Source organism: Ranitomeya imitator, chromosome 1, assembly GCF_032444005.1.
Source record: "Ranitomeya imitator isolate aRanImi1 chromosome 1, aRanImi1.pri, whole genome shotgun sequence".
Taxonomy (NCBI): Eukaryota; Metazoa; Chordata; class Amphibia; order Anura; family Dendrobatidae; genus Ranitomeya; species Ranitomeya imitator.
Window position 1 is genome coordinate 770,289,611 of NC_091282.1, and position 19,703 is coordinate 770,309,313.

At 46.6% G+C, this 19,703-nt stretch overlaps 1 long non-coding RNA gene across 1 annotated transcript in view; it reads left to right on the top strand.

The window, feature by feature from the left end:
- The window catches only part of LOC138658099 (uncharacterized), a 151,066-nt gene extending 132,548 nt beyond the window's left edge, over window positions 1-18,518 (top strand). Inside the window, exon 3 of the long non-coding RNA XR_011317341.1 lies at window positions 17,880-18,518. This is a non-coding gene — a long non-coding RNA (uncharacterized lncRNA). The remainder of the gene's footprint in view (window positions 1-17,879) is intronic.
- The last annotated feature ends 1,185 nt before the right edge of the window (window positions 18,519-19,703 follow it).

Below are 19,703 nucleotides of genomic sequence, written 5' to 3' on the forward strand. Positions count from 1 at the left end.
CTGATGTGACAGCTCTATAGGCCTCCAGTGACACACTCAGAGGAGAAAATGGCTCCTGTAGTGTTATCACTGAGGGTTCAATAAGTTCATTGCTCTCATTTTACGGCACTTCTGCGTTCTGTCTCCTGATGTGAAAGCTCTATAGGGGAGATCATCTTGGGACACTCGTTACTAATTGGACTGCGTCGCACAGGGAGTATACGGTTGGTTTATTATTTTTTTGCAGGCGATCGATGGCTTCGGGGAATGGTGTGGTTGTAAGTATGGTGAAATTAAGAATATTAAAATACTTTTTTCTGGCGGTGTCTTTTTTAACTCTTTCATTACTATAGGATTAGTAAAGTACAGGTGTCTTATTGACACCTCTCCAATACTAACCTGGCTTAATGTCACATTACAATACAAAGGTGACATTAACCCCTTATTACCCCATATGCCACCGCTACAGGGCAGTAGGAAGAGAGAGGCTAAGTGCCGGAATTGGCGTATCTTATAGATGTGCCATTTCTGGGGCGGCTGGGGGCTGGTATTTGTAGCAGGGGGGGCAATATCCATGGTCCTTTGCTAGGCTATGAATATCAGCCCGCAGCTGTCTGTGTAGCCTTTCTGGCTATAAGTTATAGGGGGACCCCACGACATTGTTTTTTTGGGGGTCCCCCTATTTTGATAGCCAGTAAAGGCTGAATATACAGCTGTGGTCTGATATTCATAGCCTGGGAAGCTCCATGGGTATTAACACCTTCCCAGGCTACAAATCGACCCCCAGTAGCTGGCTTTCCCACTCTGGACTTAAAAATTGCGTGGGAGCAATTTTTTTTCCATTTTTTTTTTTTAATTAAACATATTGCGTTTAAGGCCAGGGTCACGCAAACTCACACCTCAATACCCCGCACTGGCGCCGACACTTGGAACCGGAGTGTGTGACTGTATGTATTTCTATGTAGCTGAATGCTCCGGTCCCAGTGCCGGTGGCAGTGCCGGGTATTGAGATGCGAGTGCAGCGCCCCAGGGTCCTGGTCGTTGCAGTAATGTCATTCTTCCGCCAGGGGGAGTGATGTTACGTCTGATGGCAATAAAGGAGATCACCTTACCAGGTATCACAAACCACACAACACACTTCACACTCCAGTACACCAGGGGGAGCTATGCTCCTATTTGGTAGGGCACTCCTCACAATTAGGTAAAACTGGTGGTCTGGATAGGAAGTTAGACAGAAGCAGACTGGGCTTGACCCAGGCAGCACCTGTCAGGTAGACAGGGGAAAGGCGGAACATCAAACAGTTGCAGACAGAAAGGTCCTTGACAGGGGTGGGATCCTGTCAGAGGCCTAGCCAGAGGTTTACGGAGCTGCACCTGCCCCACGTGCGGCAGCATCCTAAGAAAGGATACAAAGGGAATTGCGTTGCTGAGAGTGAGAAACAAAGTCATATCACGAGGAGAGGAATCCAGAAGGAGTGCTGCCTGCAATAGGCTGCCTCTCTCTGAGGCGCAGAAGCCGGTAGCCAGAACACCGAGGGAGTAAGGAACTCTATGCTTTACTTCAGAGACTGGCAGGACAGTTAATTCCAAGTTAGCTGCCCGACCTTACACCCAGGAGGCACGGTGGCAAATTGTGGGGGCTGGGGCGTGGTAGGGTCCCTGTAAAAAGCCTCAGGCCATCAGTTATACGGGTTTGTCCTATCCATACCATCTGGGGGACAGAGAGAAAGAGAAATAACATCTAGAACACCAGCATCAGTTGTGAGGACCTCACCGAGAAGCTCAGCAGGGAGGTACTACAACACTCAGGCGCTAGAGGAAGGCTACTGATTTCCACCTGGATAAGGGGACTCTGGAATTGCCTTCAGACCGGACGGACTCTGTCTGCCCTGTGATCCGGTGCTCTGGACTGTGGACGCTGAAGCCTTCGGTAAAGGTAAAGAGACTGCAACCTTGTGTCCTCGTTATTCACTGCGCCTTACAACATCCCCCTCGAGAACCGAAGGGCCTGGTTCCGAGTACCCCACTGCCCAAAAGGGGGGGCGATCCAACTTGGCGTCACGAACATTATCCCTTTAAAGACCTTTCCCCCCATTTATCAACGGACGTTCCCCTAGGGCCACGGACCGGGTCAGCCACTGTGACATCCCCCTTGAGAACCGAAGGGCCCGGCTTCGAGTACCCCATAGCCCTACACGGGGCGGGCGATTCACGAGACTTGTGCGAGTTTCTCGCAAGTGTGATTACTAAACATCGGGCTTGGTATTAATCTATCTATACATTATTCTTCAATGGAGTATGTAAATGAAGAGGCTGGACAAGAAATTGCATCATAATTCTTTTTTTTTTTGATCAATAATAGATCTTTGTTTAGCTTTCAAAAACGCATACAAATCCGCATAAAAAAAACACATCTAATCCGCACAAACCCCCCCCCAGATTTTTAGATCCTTTTTCTGGCAATAGATGCAGATTCTGTGCGGAAAAATCCGCAGGCAAATCCGCAAAGTGTGTACATAACCTAACTGCTATTCTGAGGAGAGGAGATAGACATTATGCTTCAAACCTGGGGTTTAAATGGGTTTCACATTCTGCTGTACATACTTTTCTTCACTAAAAGTGAAGCGAAACCTGATACTTGCGTTTTTTCACTTACTCATAGCTTTCTATGGGTGAAAAAAACGGACCGCCCCCGACACATTAACCCCCGGCACACCGCGATCAAACATGATCGCGATGTGCCGGCGGTATAGGGAAGCATCGCGCAGGGAGGGGGCTCCCTGCGGGCTTCCCTGAGCCCCCCGCAGCAACGCGATGTGATCGCGTTGCTGCGAGGGTCTCCTCACCTCCCTCCCTGCTTCAGATCCGGATCCAATATAGCCACGGCATCCGGGTCCTGCAGGGAGGGAGGTGGCTTCACAGAGCCTGCTCAGAGAAGGCACTGTGAAGCCTGCAGTGCTGCAAGTCAGATCGGTGATCTGACAGAGTGCTGTGCAAACTGTCAGATCATCGATCTGTGATGTCCCCACCTGGGACAAAGTAAAAAAGTTAAAAAAAAAATTTCCACACATGTAAAAAAAAAAAAAAAAATTCCTAAATAATGAAAAAAATATATATATATATTATTCCCATAAATTAATTTCTTTATTTAAATAAAAAAAAAAACAATAAAAGTACACATATTTAGTATCGCTGCGTCCGTAATGACCCCACCTATAAAACTATATCACTAGTTAACCCCTTCAGTAAACACCGTAAGAAAAAAAAAAACGAGGCAAAAAAACGCTTTATTATCATACCGCCGAGCAAAAAGTGGAATAACACGCGATCAAAAAGTATAAGGGTATGTGCACACGTCAGGATTTTTTCCTGTCAAAATCCTGAGTATTCTGCCAGAAATCCGCGTGCTTTTTTCGCGCAGATTTCTCGCGGAATTTGTGCGGATTTCTTGCGTTTTTTTTTTTTTTCCTGAATGACCTTTTTGATAGGAAATCCGCAAAAAATCCGGAAAAAGATAGAGCATGTCCGGATTTTTTGCGGAATGTGTTTTTTTTGCGGAAAAAAACGCTAACATGTGCACAAAAAATGTGGAATGCATTCTAAAAGATAGGATGCATAATGTTAGCTTTTTTTACCGGATTTATAGCGTTTTTATGGCGAAATTCCGCAAAAAAACGCTAAAAATCCTGACGTGTGCACATACCCTAGATAACCATGGTACCGCTGAAAGCGTCATCTTGTCCCGCAAAAAATGAGCCGCAATTCAGCATCATCAGCAAAAAAAAAAAAAAGTTATAGTCCTCAGAATAAAGCGATGCAAAAATAATTATTTTTTCTATAAAATAGTTTTTTTCGTATAAAAGCGCCAAAACATAAAAAAAGATATAAATGAGGTATCGCTGTAATCGTACTGACCCCAAGAATAAAACTGCTTTATCCATTTTACCAAACGCGGAACGGTATAAACACCTCCCCCAAAAGAAATTCATGAATAGCTGGTTTTTGGTCATTCTGCCTCAGAAAAATCGGAATAAAAAGCGATCAAAAAATGTCACGCGCCCGAAAATGTTACCAATAAAAACGTCAACTCGTCCCGCAAAAAACAAGACCTCACATGACTCTGTGGACCAAAATATGGAAAAATTATAGCTCTCAAAATGTGGTAACGCAAAAAAATACTTTTTGCAATAAAAAGCGTCTTTTAGTGTGTGACGGCTGCCAATCATAAAAATCCGCTAAAAAACCCGCTATAAAAGTAAATCAAACCCCCCTTCATCACCCCCTTAGTTAGGGAAAAATTAAAAAATTTAAAAAATGTATTTATTTTTATTCTCCCATTAGGGCTAGGGTTAGGGTTAGGGCTAGGGTTAGGGTTAAGGCTACAGTTAGGGTTGGGGCTAAAGTTAGGGTTGGGGCTAAAGTTAGGGTTAGGGTTTGGATTACATTTACGGTTGGGAATAGGGTTGGGATTAGGGTTAGAGGTGTGGTTAGGGTTACCGTTGGGATTAGGGTTAGGGGTGTGTTTGGATTAGGGTTTCAGTTATAATTGGGGGGTTTCCACTGTTTAGGCACATCAGGGGCTCTCCAAACGCGACATGGCGTCCGATCTCAATTCCAGCCAATTCTGCGTTGAAAAAGTAAAACAGCGCTCCTTCCCTTCCAAGCTCTCCCTTGTGCCCAAACAGGGGTTTACCCATACCTCCCAACTTTTGAAGCTGGGAAAGAGGGACAAAGTTAGCGTCGCGCAACGTGCACCGCGGCAAATTTTAGGCCACGCCTCTGACCACACCCATTCACTAGTCACACCCATATCCACGTCTCAACCACACCCATTTAGCACTGCTGATCACACTGTTCATAAAGAATAATTATAAACAAAAAAATATGGTCACACAGTGCTCCATACTGTATAATGGCCACACATGATGCTCAATACTGTATAATGGCCACACATGATGCTCAATACTGTATAATGGCCACACATGATGCTCCATACTGTATAATGGCCACACATGATGCTCCATACTGTATAACGGCCACACAGTGCTCCATACTGTATAATGGCCACACATGATGTTCCATACTGTATAATGGCCACACAGTGCTCCATACTGTATAATGGCCACACATGATGCTCCATACTGTATAATGGCCACACATGATGCTCAATACTGTATAACGGCCACACAGTGCTCCATACTGTATAATGGCCACACATGATGTTCCATACTGTATAATGGCCACACAGTGCTCCATACTGTATAATGACCGCACATGATGTTCCATACTGTATAATGGCCACACATGATGCTCAATACTGTATAATGGCCACACATGATGCTCCATACTGTATAATGGCCGCACATGATGCTCAATACTGTATAACGACCCCACATGATGCTCAATACTGTATAACGGCCACACATAATGCTCCATACTGTATAATTGCCGCACATGATGCTCAATACTGTATAATGACCCCACATGATGCTCAATACTGTATAATGGCACCACATGATGCTCCATACTGTATAACAGCCACACATGATGCTACATACTGTATAACGGCCTCCATACTGTATAATAGCCACACATGATGCTCCATACTGTATAACGGCCACACATGATGCTCCATACTGTATAATGGCCCCACATGATGCTCCATACTGTATAATGGCCCCACATGATGCTCCATACTGTATAATGGCCCCACATGATGCTCCATACTGTATAATGGCCCCACATGATGCTCCATACTGTATAATGGCCCCACATGATGCTCCATACTGTATAATGACCGCACATAATGCTCCATACTGTATAATGGCCCCACATGATGCTCCATACTGTATATTGGCCGCACATGATACTTCGTACCGTATAATGGCCACACATAGCTACTCCTACACACGCGGCTGCGCTCCGTACACTTTACATACACGGCTCCGCTCCATACACACGGCTCCACTCCATACATCTCAAACACACACGGCTCCGTTCCGTTCACCTCGTACACATTCAGCTCCGCTCCATACACCTCATACACACACGGCTCCGCTCCATACATCTCGTACACACGGCACTAGGTACACCTCATACACACACCGCTCCGCTCCATACACATTGCAGAAGCTACTCCACTCCGTATACCTTACACACACACGGCTCCGCTGCGTACACCTCATACACATACGGCTCCTCTCCATACATCTCGTACACACACGGCTCCGCTCTATACACATTGCACACATTGCTCCGCTCCGTATACCTTGCACACACATGGCTCTGCTCCGCACACCTCGTACACACGTGGCTCTGCTCTGTACACCTCGTACACACGTGGCTCCACTCCATACACCTTTCACACTCTGCTCTCATCCGAACACCTCTTACACGACTCCGATCCGTACACCTCGTACACACGCGGCTGTGCTCCGTACACCTCGTACACACGACTCCGCTCCGTACACCTTTCACATGCTGCTCCGCTACGTACACCTTGTACACACGCGGCTGTGCTCCGTACACCTCGTACACATGGCTCCGTACACCTCTTACACACGACTCCGCTCCGTACACCTTTCACACGCTGCTCCGCTCCGTACACTTCGTACACACACGGCTGTGCTCCGTACACCTCGTAACACACGCGGCTGTGCTCCATACACCTCTTACACACGACTCCGCTCCGTACACCTTTCACATGCTGCTCCGCTCCGTACACCTTGTACACACGCGGCTGTGCTCCGTACACCTCATACACATGGCTCCGTACACCTCGTACACACGACTCCGCTCCGTACACCTTTCACACGCTGCTCCGCTCTGTACACCTCGCACACACGCGGCTGCGCTCCGTACACCTCGCACACATGCGGCTGTGCTCCGTACACCTCCTACACGCGGCTGTGCTCCGTACACCTCCTACACACGCGGCTGTGCTCCGTACACCTTTCACATGCTGCTCCGCTCTGTACACCTCGCACACACGCGGCTGCGCTCTGTACACCTCGTACACACGGGGCTGCGCTCCGTACACCTCGTACACACACGGCTGCGCTCCGTACACCTCGTACACACGCGGCTGCGCTCCGTACACCTCGTACACACGCGGCTGTGCTCCGTACACCTCGCACACACGCGGCTGCGCTCCGTATACCTCGTACACACGCGGCTGCGCTCCGTACACCTCGTACACACGCGGCTGTGCTCCGTACACCTCGTACCCACGCGGCTGTGCTCTGTACACCCCTTACACACACGGCTCCGCTCCGTACACCTTTCACATGCTGCTCTGCTCCGTACACCTCGTACACACGCGGCTGCGCTCCATACACCTCATGCACACGGCTCCGTACACCTCGTACACACGCGGCTGCGCTCCGTACACCTCATGCACACGGCTCCGTACACCTCGTACACACTCGGCTGCGCTCCGTACACCTCATGCACACGGCTCCGTACACCTCGTACACACTTGGCTGCGCTCCGTACACCTCATGCACACGGCTCCGTACACCCCTTACACACACGGCTCAGCTCCATACACCTCGTACACACACGGCTCTGCTACATCCACCCTGTAAACACCTCTTGACCTCACACATACGCTGCCTTACCCTCCTCCGGCGCCATGGCAACCAGCAAAGTCCTGTACACGGAGGTCCTCCTCCCGAATCCAATCATGTGACCCCTGACTCCTCCCATCCTGTGACCTCATCACAGGTCCTGTGCACAGAGCAGCCGTTATGTGCTGCTGTGCTGGCCGAGTGCAGGGAGCTCTCAGCTGACCGACCGGGTGATTCACATACCTCCCAACCAGTGCGGGACAATTAATGTCCCGCCCGGGATCGCGGGGCTGACTGTCAAAATCAGGACAGTCCCGCTGGATCCGGGACGGTTGGGAGGTATGGGTTTACCCCAACATATGGGGTATCAGCGTACTCAGGACAAATCGTACAACAAATTTTGGGGTCCAATTTCTCCTGTTACCCTTGGGAAAATACAAAACTGGGGGCTATAAAATAATTTTTGTGGAAAAAAAAAGGATTTTTTATTTTCACGGCTCTGTGATATAAACTGTAGTGAAACACTTGGGGGTTCAAAGTTCTCACAACACATCTAGATAAGTTCCTTGGGGGGTCTAGTTTCCAATATGGGGTCACTTGTGAGGGGTTTCTACTGTTTAGGTACATATGGGGCTCTGCAAACGCAATGTGACGCCTGCAGACCAATCCATCTAAGTCTGCATTCCAAATGATGCTCCTTCCCTTCCAAGCTCTGCCATGCGCTCAAACGGTGGTTCCCCCCCCCACATATCAGGTATCAGCGTACTCAGGACAAATTGGACAACAATATTTAGGGTCCAATTTCTCCTGTTACCCTTGGAAAAATACAAAACTGGGGGCTAAAAAATAATTTTTGTGGAAAAAAAATATTTTTATTTGCGCGGCTCTGCGTTATAAACTGTAGTGAAATACTTGGAGGTTCAAAGCTCTCACATCATATCTAGATGAGTTTCTTAGGGGGTCTACTTTCCAAAATGGTGTCACTTGTGGGGGGTTTCTACTGTTTAGGTACATTAGGGGCTCTGCAAACGCAATGTGACGCCTGCAGACCATTCCATCTAAGTCTGCATTCCAAATGGCGCTCCTTCCCTTCCGAGCCCTCCCATGTGCCCAAACGGTGGTTCCCCCCCCCCCACATATGGGGTATCAGCGCACTCAGGCCAAATTGGACAACAACTTTTGGGGTCCAATTTCTCCTGTTACCCTCGGGAAAATACAAAACTGGGGGCTAAAAAATAATTTTTGTGGGAAAACATTTTTGTTTTATTTTTACGGCTCTGCATTATAAACTTCTGTGAAGCACTTGGTGGGTCAAAGTGCTCACTACACCTCTAGATAAGTTCCTTAGGGGGTCTACTTTCCAAAATGGTGTCACTTGTGGGGGGTTTCAATGTTTAGGCACATCAGTGGCTTTCCAAACGCAACATGGTGTCCCATCTCAATTCCTGTCAATTTTGCATTGAAAAGTCAAACGGCGCTCCTTCCCTTCCGAGCTCTCCCATGCGCCCAAACAGTGGTTTACTCCCACATATGTGGTATCAGCATACTCAGGACAAATTGTACAACAAATTTCGGGGTCCAATTTCTTCTCTTACCCTTTGGGAAAATAAAAAATTGGGGGCGAAAAATAATTTTTGTGAAAAAATATGATTTTTTAGTTTTACGGTGGTTCTGCATTATAAACTTCTGTGAAGCACTTGGTGGGTCAAAGTGCTCACCACACCTCTAGATAAGTTCCTTAGGGGGTCTACTTTCCAAAATGGTGTCACTTGTGGGGGGTTTCAATGTTTAGGCACATCAGTTGCTCTCCAAACGCAACATGGCGTCCCATCTCAATTCCAGTCAATTTTGCATTGAAAAGTCAAATGGCACTCCTTCGCTTCCGAGCTCTGTCATGCGCCCAAACAGTGGTTTACCCCCACATGTCGGGTATCGGCGTACTCAGGACAAATTGTACAACAACGTTTGGGGTCCATTTTCTCCTGTTACCCTTGGTAAAAATAAAACAAATTGGAGCTGAAGTAAATTTTTTGTGAATATAAGTTAAATGTTCATTTTTATTTAAACATTCCAAAAATTCCTGTGAAACACCTGAAGGGTTAGTAAACTTCTTGAATGTGGTTTTGAGCACCTTGAGGGGTGCAGTTTTTAGAATGGTGTCACACTTGGGTATTTTCTATCATATAGACCCCTCAAAATGACTTCAAATGAGATGTGGTCCCTAAAAAAAAAATGGTGTTGTAAAAATGAGAAATTGCTGGTCAACTTTTAACACTTATAACTCCCTAACAAAAAAAAATGTTGGTTCCAAAATTGTGCTGATGTAAAGTAGACATGTGGGAAATGTTACTTATTAAGTATTTTGTATAACATATCTCTGTGATTTAATTGCATAAAAATTCAAATTTGGAAAATTGCAAAATTTTCGCCAAAATTTCCGTTTTTTTCACAAATAAACGCAGGTAATATCAAAGAATTTTACCACTATCATGAAGTACAATATGTCTCGAGAAAACAATGTCAGAATCACCGGGATCCGTTGAAGCGTTCCAAAGTTATAACCTCATAAAAGGGACAGTGGTCAGAATTGTAAAAATTGTCCATAATGTGCAAACCACCCTTGGGGGTAAAGGGGTTAAAATTTGCATAAAAAAGCAGCAAAAACGCAGCATGTGAACATAGCCTAAGATTCTAAGATTGTAGATGTTGCAAAGAAAGTAACAAGATGTAGTAACTGCTGGGAATAATTGTTGCCTTGTGACACGAGTGCAGGACACAACTGTAAGGCAAGGTTCATACTGCGTTAAAGCAGCCCTTTCAACGCATAGTGTTGACGGGCTGTGTTAACGCTATAGCATACACGCCATCGCGTTATGCTATACCGCTAGAGCAGATGTTTCATCTGCGCTAGCGGTGACGGAGCCTCAGATGCTGCAGCCCGCGTCCAAGGCTCTGTCACTGAATGATGGCACGTCACTAGCGCATGCCAATTATGGCATGCGTTGGCGCTGCGCCCGATAATAGGGGTTAATGGCAGCGTTAACGGACTGCGTTACACCGCGTTATGCCGCGGTGTAACGCAGTCCGTCTAAGGCTGCGGTCACACTAGCAGTATTTGGTCAGTATTCTACATCAGTATTTGTAAGCCAAAACCAGAAGTGGAACAATTAGAGGAAAAGTATAATAAAAACATATGCACCACTTCTGCATTTACCACTCGCTCGTGGTTTTGGCTTACAAATACTGATGTAAAATACTGACCAAATACAGCTAGTGTGACGGCAGCCTAACAGACTGCCATAATGCAATGTGAACCCCACCTAAGAAATACAGCGCACAGGAACCTGGTCACTAACGGCAGATACATTACTTTAGGTTTAGAAAGAAAAAAAAATCTCTTAAATCTATTGGAGCCAGGTTTTGGGAAGAATCTGCTATTAATCTACAGAAGGAATCACTGACTGTGTGGATCAGAGAAATGCAGTAGAAATAGCAAGCATTTGATAAAATATCTCAAGGCTATGGTTAGGTGGATTCATAACTGGTTCAGTGATCGTACTCAAGTGGTCATAAATGGTTGCACATCCAAGTGTTTCAACTGGGGTAACACAAGGCTCTGTCCGGGCTCCAGTGTTGTTCAACATTTTTATAAATAAAATAAGCGAACTGAAGTAAACTAATCAAATTTGCAGACCATGCAAAGCTTGTATGGATAGCTAACACTAGAGAAGACAGAGAAAGGATCCAGAAGGATCTAGATAAGCTAGAACAATGGACAGCGACTAATAGAATGGTATTTAACAGAGATGTACAATAACAAATTATATTGTGGTACCATGTTGGCCAGAAAGTTGATGTGAATACTTTTCTGCCCAATGATGACAAAAGTATTCTCAGAGTGATACCTTTAGGGTATGTGCACACGTAGAATGGTCCACTGCGGATTTTTCCGCAGTGGATTTGATAAATCCGCAGGGCAAAAACACTGCGTTTTTCCTGCGGATTTATTGCGGATTTACCGCGGTTTTTGTGCGGATTCCACTACGGTTTTACACCTGCGTTTTTTTTATTATGGAGCAGGTGTAAAACCGCTGCGGATTCCGCACAAAGAATTGACATGCTGCGGAATGTAAACCGCTGCGTTTCAGTGCATTTTTTTCCGCAGCATGTGCAGTGCGGATTGCGTTTCCCATAGGTTTACATTGTACTGTAAATGGATGGGAAACCGCTGCGGACCTGACGCTGTGGAAACGCTGTGGATCCGCAGCAAAATCCGCAGCAAAATCCGCAGCATGTGAACATAGCCTTATTGGCTAACCAGAGAAGGGAGAACTGCTGCTGCAAGAACCAGAGCAGGGAGAAAATAGAATTAGACTTACCGGTAATTTGGTTTCTAGGAACCTTCCATGACAGCAGAATCGGAGGATGTCTCCCCGCCCTAATAGGGGACAGGAAACAAAGAGGTTAAATAACCCTCCCCTTCCTGCAACCACCAGTGTTTTTTCTGGACACAGTAGCATGTATAGTTACCACTAGTGTTGAGCGATACCTTCCGATATCCAGAAGTATCGGTATCGGATTGGATCGACCGATATCCAAAAAATATCGGATATCGCCGATACCGATACCCGATACCAATGCAAGTCAATGGGACACAAATAAAGGAATGTAAATAAGCCCTTTCTGTCCTTCTACATCCTGTTCCAGAGGGGGGAAGAGTGTGGGCGGTTTGTGGGCGGACACTGTGCGTGTCTGTGTGTGCGGGCGGAGTCTGTGCGGGCCTGCTGGGGATCTGTACGGGCCTCTCGGGGGTCTGTGCGGGCGTGCCGGGGCTCTGTGCGGCGTGCCGGGGCTCTGTGCAGCGTGCCGGGGCTCTGTGTGGTGTGCCGGGGCTCTGTGTGGTGTGCCGGGGCTCTGTGCGGCGTGCGGGGCTCTGTGCGTGTGCGCTGGGGCTCTGTGTGGCGTGCGGGGCTCTGTGCGGCATGCCAGGGCTCTGTGCGGCGTTCAGGGGACTCTGTGCAGCGTGCGGGGCTCTGTGCGGCGTGCGGGGCTCTGTGCGGCATGTGGGGCTCTGTGCGTGTGTGCCGGGACTCTGTGCGTGTGTGCCGGGGCTCTGTGCGGCGTGCCAGGGCTCTGTGCGGCGTGCGGGGCACTGTGCGGCGTGCCGGGGCTCTGTGCCTGTGTGTCGGGGCTCTGTGCGGCGTGCGGGGCTCTGTGCGGCTTGCCGAGGCTCTGTGCGGCGGGCGGGGCTCTGTGCGGCATGCCGGGCTCTGTGCGGCGTGCCAGGGCTCTGTGCCTGTGTGCACAAGTCCTACAAGTCCCATCGGATGATGCCTACTACAGTGACAGTGATTGACACATTAGCCAATGATGGGACAGTAGTAGTCCCATCATCCGGCTAATGTGTTGAATGAAAAAAAAACAGACATACAGTACATTAAACATAGAGTTCATACTCACCATTACTTGTCACTTTGTTCCCCGAAACCAGTGTCATCTGTAAAAAATATTCTCCCTGTCCGCAGAAATCCACGAGTGTCCCACGACGATCTCCCATAGAGAATGGCAGCATCAGCTGTTGCGACCGCTCTCTAGGTGCTCCAGGAACATAATGATGGGAGGAAGGTATCCTTCCGCACTGTATTACTCCGCAACTGTAAAAAAAAATAGTCACTAGTCTCACTTTTGGCATTGCTGTATGAGAAATTTTCCCCCGCAGCAATTGCCATAAAGTGAGACTTTGTCCTAAGGTAACCTCAGTTTTTTTCCACCGGATCCATTTTTTTCCGCTGGATTAGTTTTTTTCCGCCGGGTCCATTTTTTTCTTCCCGATCCGTTTTTTTTACGCCGGATCCGTTCTTTTCCGCTGGATCAGTTTTTTTCTTTCAGATCCGTTTTTTTCCGCCGGATCCGTTTTTTCCTTCCGGCTCCGTTTTTTTCCGCCAGATCCGCTTTTTTCAAAACTCGCCAGATTGTGCCTGACGGCAAAAACCTGATGTGTGAAAGCAGCCAGATATATGGATAGATACATCTATGTATCTATAGATATATCTATCTATAAATATATTTATAGATAGATATATCCATAGATATATATTAGAAAGGCCGATGTTTCTAAGGCTACTTTCACACTTGCGTTTTTAGCAATCCGTCACAATCCATCGTTTTGGGAAAAAAAACGGATCCTGCAAATGTGCTCGCAGGATGTGTTTTTTACCCATAGACTTGTATTAGCGACGGATCGCGACGGATGGCCACACGTCGCGTCTGTCGTGCAATGGATCCGTCGTGTTTTGGCAGATATTTGGCACGTAAAAACGTTCAAGTGAAGGTTTTTTTGTCCGTCGCGTCAGCCATTTTCTACCACGCATGTGTGGCCGAAACACCGCCCCCTCCTCCCCGGACTTCAGAATCGGCAGCGGATGCGTTGAAAAACTGCGTCCGCTGCCCACGTCTTGCACAAATTTCACAACGTGCGTTGGTACGTTGGCCCGACGCATAGCGACAGACCCGTACCGACGCAAGTGTAAAAGAGGCCTTAATGAGCGTTGAATTAAAAAACAAAACGGAAAAACACGGCGTGGGCTCCCGCGCAATTTTCTGTGCCAGAGGGGGAAAGCCGACGGCCGGGGACCAATATCTGTAGTCTTTAAGATGCGCTAATTCCGGCACTTAGCCTCTGTCTTCCCACTCCCGTGTAGCGGTGGGATATGGGGTAATAAGGGGTTAATGTCACCTTGCTATTGTAAGGTGACATTAAGCCGGGTTAATAACGGAGAGGCATCACTAAGACGCCTATCCATTACTAATCCAATAGTAATAAAGGGTTAATGAAACACACACACATTAGGAAAAAAGTATTTTAATATTCTTCATTTAACCATACTTACCATACTTCAGCGCCTGCAAAAAACGTAAAATAATAAACCGTATACTCCCTGTCCGCTGTAGTCCAATTAATATCGAGTGTCCCACGACGATCTCCCCTATAGAACAGTGACATCGGGTGATGTCACTGCTCTATAGGACCCTCACTGACACACTGACAGGAGACAATGGCTCCTGCAGTGCATCACTGAGGTTACCTTAGGACAAAGTCACACTTTATGGCAATTGCTGCGTGGGAAAATTTCTCATACAGCAATGCCAAGTGACACTAGGGACTATTTTTTTTTACAGCGGCGGAGGAATACAGTGCGGAAGGATACCTTCCTCCCATCACTATGTTCCTGGAGCCCCTAGACAGCGGTCGCAACAGCTGATGCTGCCGTTCTCTACGGGAGATCGTCGTGGGACACTCATGGATTTCTGTGGACAGGAAGTATAATGGTTGTTTGTTATTTTCAAATTTTTTTACAGATGACACTGGCTTCGGGGAACAAAGTGACAAGTAATGGTGAGTATGAACTCTATGTTTAATGTACTGTATGTCTGTATGTATGTATTGTATGTAATGTATGAATGTACTGTATGTAGTATGTATGTAGTATGTATGTAGCATGTATGTATGTATGTAGTATGTATGTAGCATGTATGCAGCATGTATGTAGTATGTAGCATGTATGTAGTATGTATGTAGTATGTAGCATGTATGTAGTATGTATGTAGCATGTATGTAGTATGTATGTATCATGCATGTAGTATGTAGCATGTATGTAGTATGTATGTAGCATGTATGTATGTATGTAGTATGTATGTAGCATGTATGTAGTATGTATGTAGCATGTATGTAGTATGTAGCATGTATGTAGTATGTATGTAGCATGTATGTATGTAGCATGTATGTATGTAGCATGTATGTAGCATGTATGTAGCATGTATGAAGTATGTATGTAGCATGTATGTAGCATGTATGTAGTATGTATGTAGTATGCATGGTTTTTTTTTTTCATTCAACACAGTAGCCGGATGATGGGACTACTACTGTCCCATCATTGGCTAATGTGTCAATCACTGTCACTGTAGTAGGCATCGTCCGATGGGACTTGTAGTCCCATCGGACGATGCCTGCACACAGGCACAGAGCCCCGGCAGCCCGCACAGAGCCCCGGCACGCTGCACAGAGCCCGGCACGCCACACAGAGCCCCGGCACACACGCACAGAGCGCCGCACAGAGCGCCGCATAGAACCCCGACACACACACACAGAGCCCCGCACGCTGCACAGAGCCCTGGCACACACGCACAGAGCCCCGCACGCCGCACAGAGCCCCAGCACACACGCACAGAGCCCCGGCAGGCCGCACAAAGCCCCGGCACGTCGCACAGAGCCCCGGCAGGCCTGCACAGACCCCCGGCATGCCGCACAGAGCCCCGACACGCACGCACAGAGCCCCGGCAGGCCCGCACAGAGCCCGGCAGGCCCGCACAGAGCCCCGGCATGCCGCACAGACCCCCGTCAGGCACGCACAGACCCCCCAGAGTCACGCACAGACCCCGCACACACACACACAGTCTCCGCCCACGTACCGCCCACACTCCATTATAGTGCATCATTGCACTATAGGAACTTCCAATTCCAGTATTCGATATTGCAAAAGTATCGGAACTCGGTATCGGAATTCCGATACAGTGAATATTGGCCGATACCCGATATTTGCAGTATCGGAATGCTCAACACTAGTTACCACTTAAGTGCAGGAATCATCCAATAAGAATATCAGATAGGGAGGGAAATTAGTGCTGTCGTGGAAGGTTCCTAGAAACCGAATTACCGGTAAGTCTAATTCTATTTTATCCAGTCACCTTCCACGACAGCAGTATCGGAGTGATACCAACAGCTAATTTCTTTAGGGAGGGACAACTGCCTGCAGAACACGTCTGCCAAACGATAGGTCCCTATTGAAATTTAGCCTGTAATGCCTGGTGAATGTATGGACTGACGACCAGGTGGCAGCTCTGCATAGCTGCTCAGACGATGCATTCCCTCTCTCTGCCCAGGAAGTCGAGACTGAATGGGTGGAGTGAGCTTTCAGCGATGCCGAGGGTGCAAGCTTCCGGGATGAATATGCAAGACAAATGGCCTGTTTGATCCAGTTAGCAATCGTACTTTTAGCTGCTTTTTTGCCTTTATTCCGTCCTGAGAACTGGACAAATAGGTTTTGGTCTATCCTCCAACCTTCCGTTTGTTGGAGGTAGAAGAGGACCACCCTGCGGACATCCAGGGTGTGAAAGACTTCTTCCTTTGGATTAGAGGGATTTGGACAGAATGAGGGTAGAACGATATCCTGACTTCTGTGGAAGTCCGAGACCACCTTAGGCATAAAGGAAGGGTCTAGCTTAAGGATCATGCTATCCATGGTTATGGTTAAGTATGGCTCCTGTACTGACAAGGCCTGTAGCTCTCCTATACGCCTAGCGGTAGTGATTGCTACTAGGAAGACAGTCTTGAGGGTCAGGATTTTTAACCTGATGGCTGATAAGGGCTCAAAGGGGTCCCTGGTCAGACTATTTAGTACAAGGTTCAAATCCCAAGGAGGGGTCTGGACATGGAGCCTAGGGTGAATCCTAGTTGCAGATGTCATGAAACGTCTAGGGCTGGTTTCACATTTGCGTTAGAATCCGCAGTGTTTAATCCGCATCCTCAAGTACAGGAAAAAATGCATATAAACACGGCGTTTTTTAGACGCATGCAATTAAAAAATGCCGCGTTTGCATGCTTCTCAATGCGTTTTTTCCTGCGTTTGCATTTTTGGTGTGCATGGTGACAAATTTTACAGGAGAAAAATCTAGATAACCAGACATCGCCAATGTGACTACAGAGGGCATGTACTATGGGATATCTTTATATAGAACCTTGAACAGCTGAAATCTTCAGATTTTGCTCCTGTATCCTGTGTCATAATGGATGTTTGCATGGAGAGCTTTTATTTCAACCTGGATTTAAGCATAAAGCTGTTTCTTGCCTGTGCGTTTGCTTGGGAGCAAGACAGAAATCGAGAAAGACGGAGAAGGAGACGTCGTAGGCGTTTTTGGAGACACCCCATTATTGAACTACGTGAGAGCCGTGGAGCATATCACACGCTGTATGGCGAGCTTAATGCCAACCCGGACAAATTCCCAGAATATACAAGGATGTCGCGAGAATCTTTCCAGGATTTGCTTGCTCGTGTCCAAGGAACCATATGGAGACAGGACACCCAGCTCCGTAGAGTGATTCCACCAGAGGAACATCTGCTGGTTACATTAAAGTACGTAACAATTCTAAACCAATGGCAGTGCAAATTTTGGGTGTTATGACATGTATTTTTTTGGTATTTTCCTTTATGTCTTTAGCATAACAACACCATAAATAGAATTGATTGTAATTTCTTTTTTTTTTTTTTCTTCCAGATTTCTGGCAACCGGAGAGAGTTTATTCCAGTACCGGCTTGGAATATCCACCCTGTACGGAACAGTTGCGGACACCTGCCGGGCTTTGTGTAATGTACTCCGGGATGAGTTTATACCCCTACCCACCGCGGACATGTGGATTGGAATTGCGGAAAAATTCTGGAGTGTGTGTGATTTCCCCAACTGTTTGGGAGCGGTTGATGGAAAGCACATCCGCATTATCAAACCAGCCAGAACAGGATCGGAGTACTTCAATTATAAAAAATATTTTTCTGTTGTGCTCATGGCAATAGCCGATACAGACTGTCGCTTCATCGTCGTGGACATTGGAGCTTTTGGCCATGGCAACGATTCCCAGACTTTTAAGAACCCTGATATGGGCCGCCTTGTGTATGGCAAAAATTTTAATTTTCCACGGCCACGACCGCTCCCCAACACTCAAGGTCCACCAATGCCATTTGTTATGGTTGGTGTTGAGGCCTTTCAGATGTGTGAAAACCTACTGAAGCCATATTCCAGCTGGGACTTGAACCACACTAAAAGGATTTTTAACTACAGACTGACCAGGGCCCGATTCTAGTATCAAAATGGCGCATTCTTGCATCAGCCATTAATCTAAAAATGGAGACAGTCGACGAGATGGTCAAAGCCTGTGTGGTTCTGCACAATTACATAATGGCTAAGGAGCGACCCAACATTGAACTGGATGAACCAGTTGCACACCCACTGCCCGATTACCAGCATCACCCGCGGCGGTCAACAGCTGAAGTTGGCCACATGCGGAACCAATTTGCTGCCTTTTTTTATTTGGATATTGGACGTGTGTCATGGCAGGACAATGTTGTGTAAATGTCCTGTTGTTATTTTATCTGTACCAGTTATTTTTTTACATGTTACTAATGTTTCTCGTTAATAAACTTTATTTTTTGGTGTCTTGACCATGTCTCATATGTATTTCCTTTACAAACCAAGGTTGTCCTCACACTAGCAGTATTTGGTCTGTATTTATTATTATTTGTAATCCAAAACCAGGAGTGAGTGATAAAGGCTGAGGTGCTAGATATGTTAATGTTATAATTTTCCTCTAATTGTTCCACTCCTTCTTTTGTCTTACAAATACTGATATAAAATACTGACCACATACTGCTAGCGTGATGGCAGCCATGTTGTTTTAGTGGTAAGGTTGTTGACGTCATTGCGTCCTGATTCTGTTCTGCTATGCATTATCCATTGGACACAGACTGAAGAGACAATGGCTGTCATACAAAACAGATCTATACTCATCAAGTCAGGTGTCAGAAATAATGAATTCATGATGCACATATAACAGCCTCATGAATTCACTATTTCTGACACATGTCCAGGTGAGCATAGATATGCCGTGTATGACCGCCATCGTCCCTTCACTTTGTGTGAAATAGATTACGTACACAGAAGAGAAAAAGGAGGTTATTCAATGCACTTCTCTACTCACCAGGTCAGGCGTCCTAACTAATGAGTTTTTGGACACCTGACCTGTTGAGTATAGTTTTGCATTGTATTGCCACCATTTTCTCTTCCGTCTGCAACACTAGTCACAGACTAAGCAGAATGAAGAGATTATGGAGAAAATACAAGAATAAATTTTTTGGTCCACCTCACAGCTCTATACTAAAGACACACAAAGTGTTGTACTTGCTAACTATTGGAGCTACGATGTGGCCAAAAAATAAAGTGTGCAGCAAAGTGTTTTATTTGGCGCACGGTGTGTGTTGCCGGCAGCGAAAGACACAATTAACCAAACATAATTGGGGGCAAAAAACTTGATTTATTTTAGAACAAAAA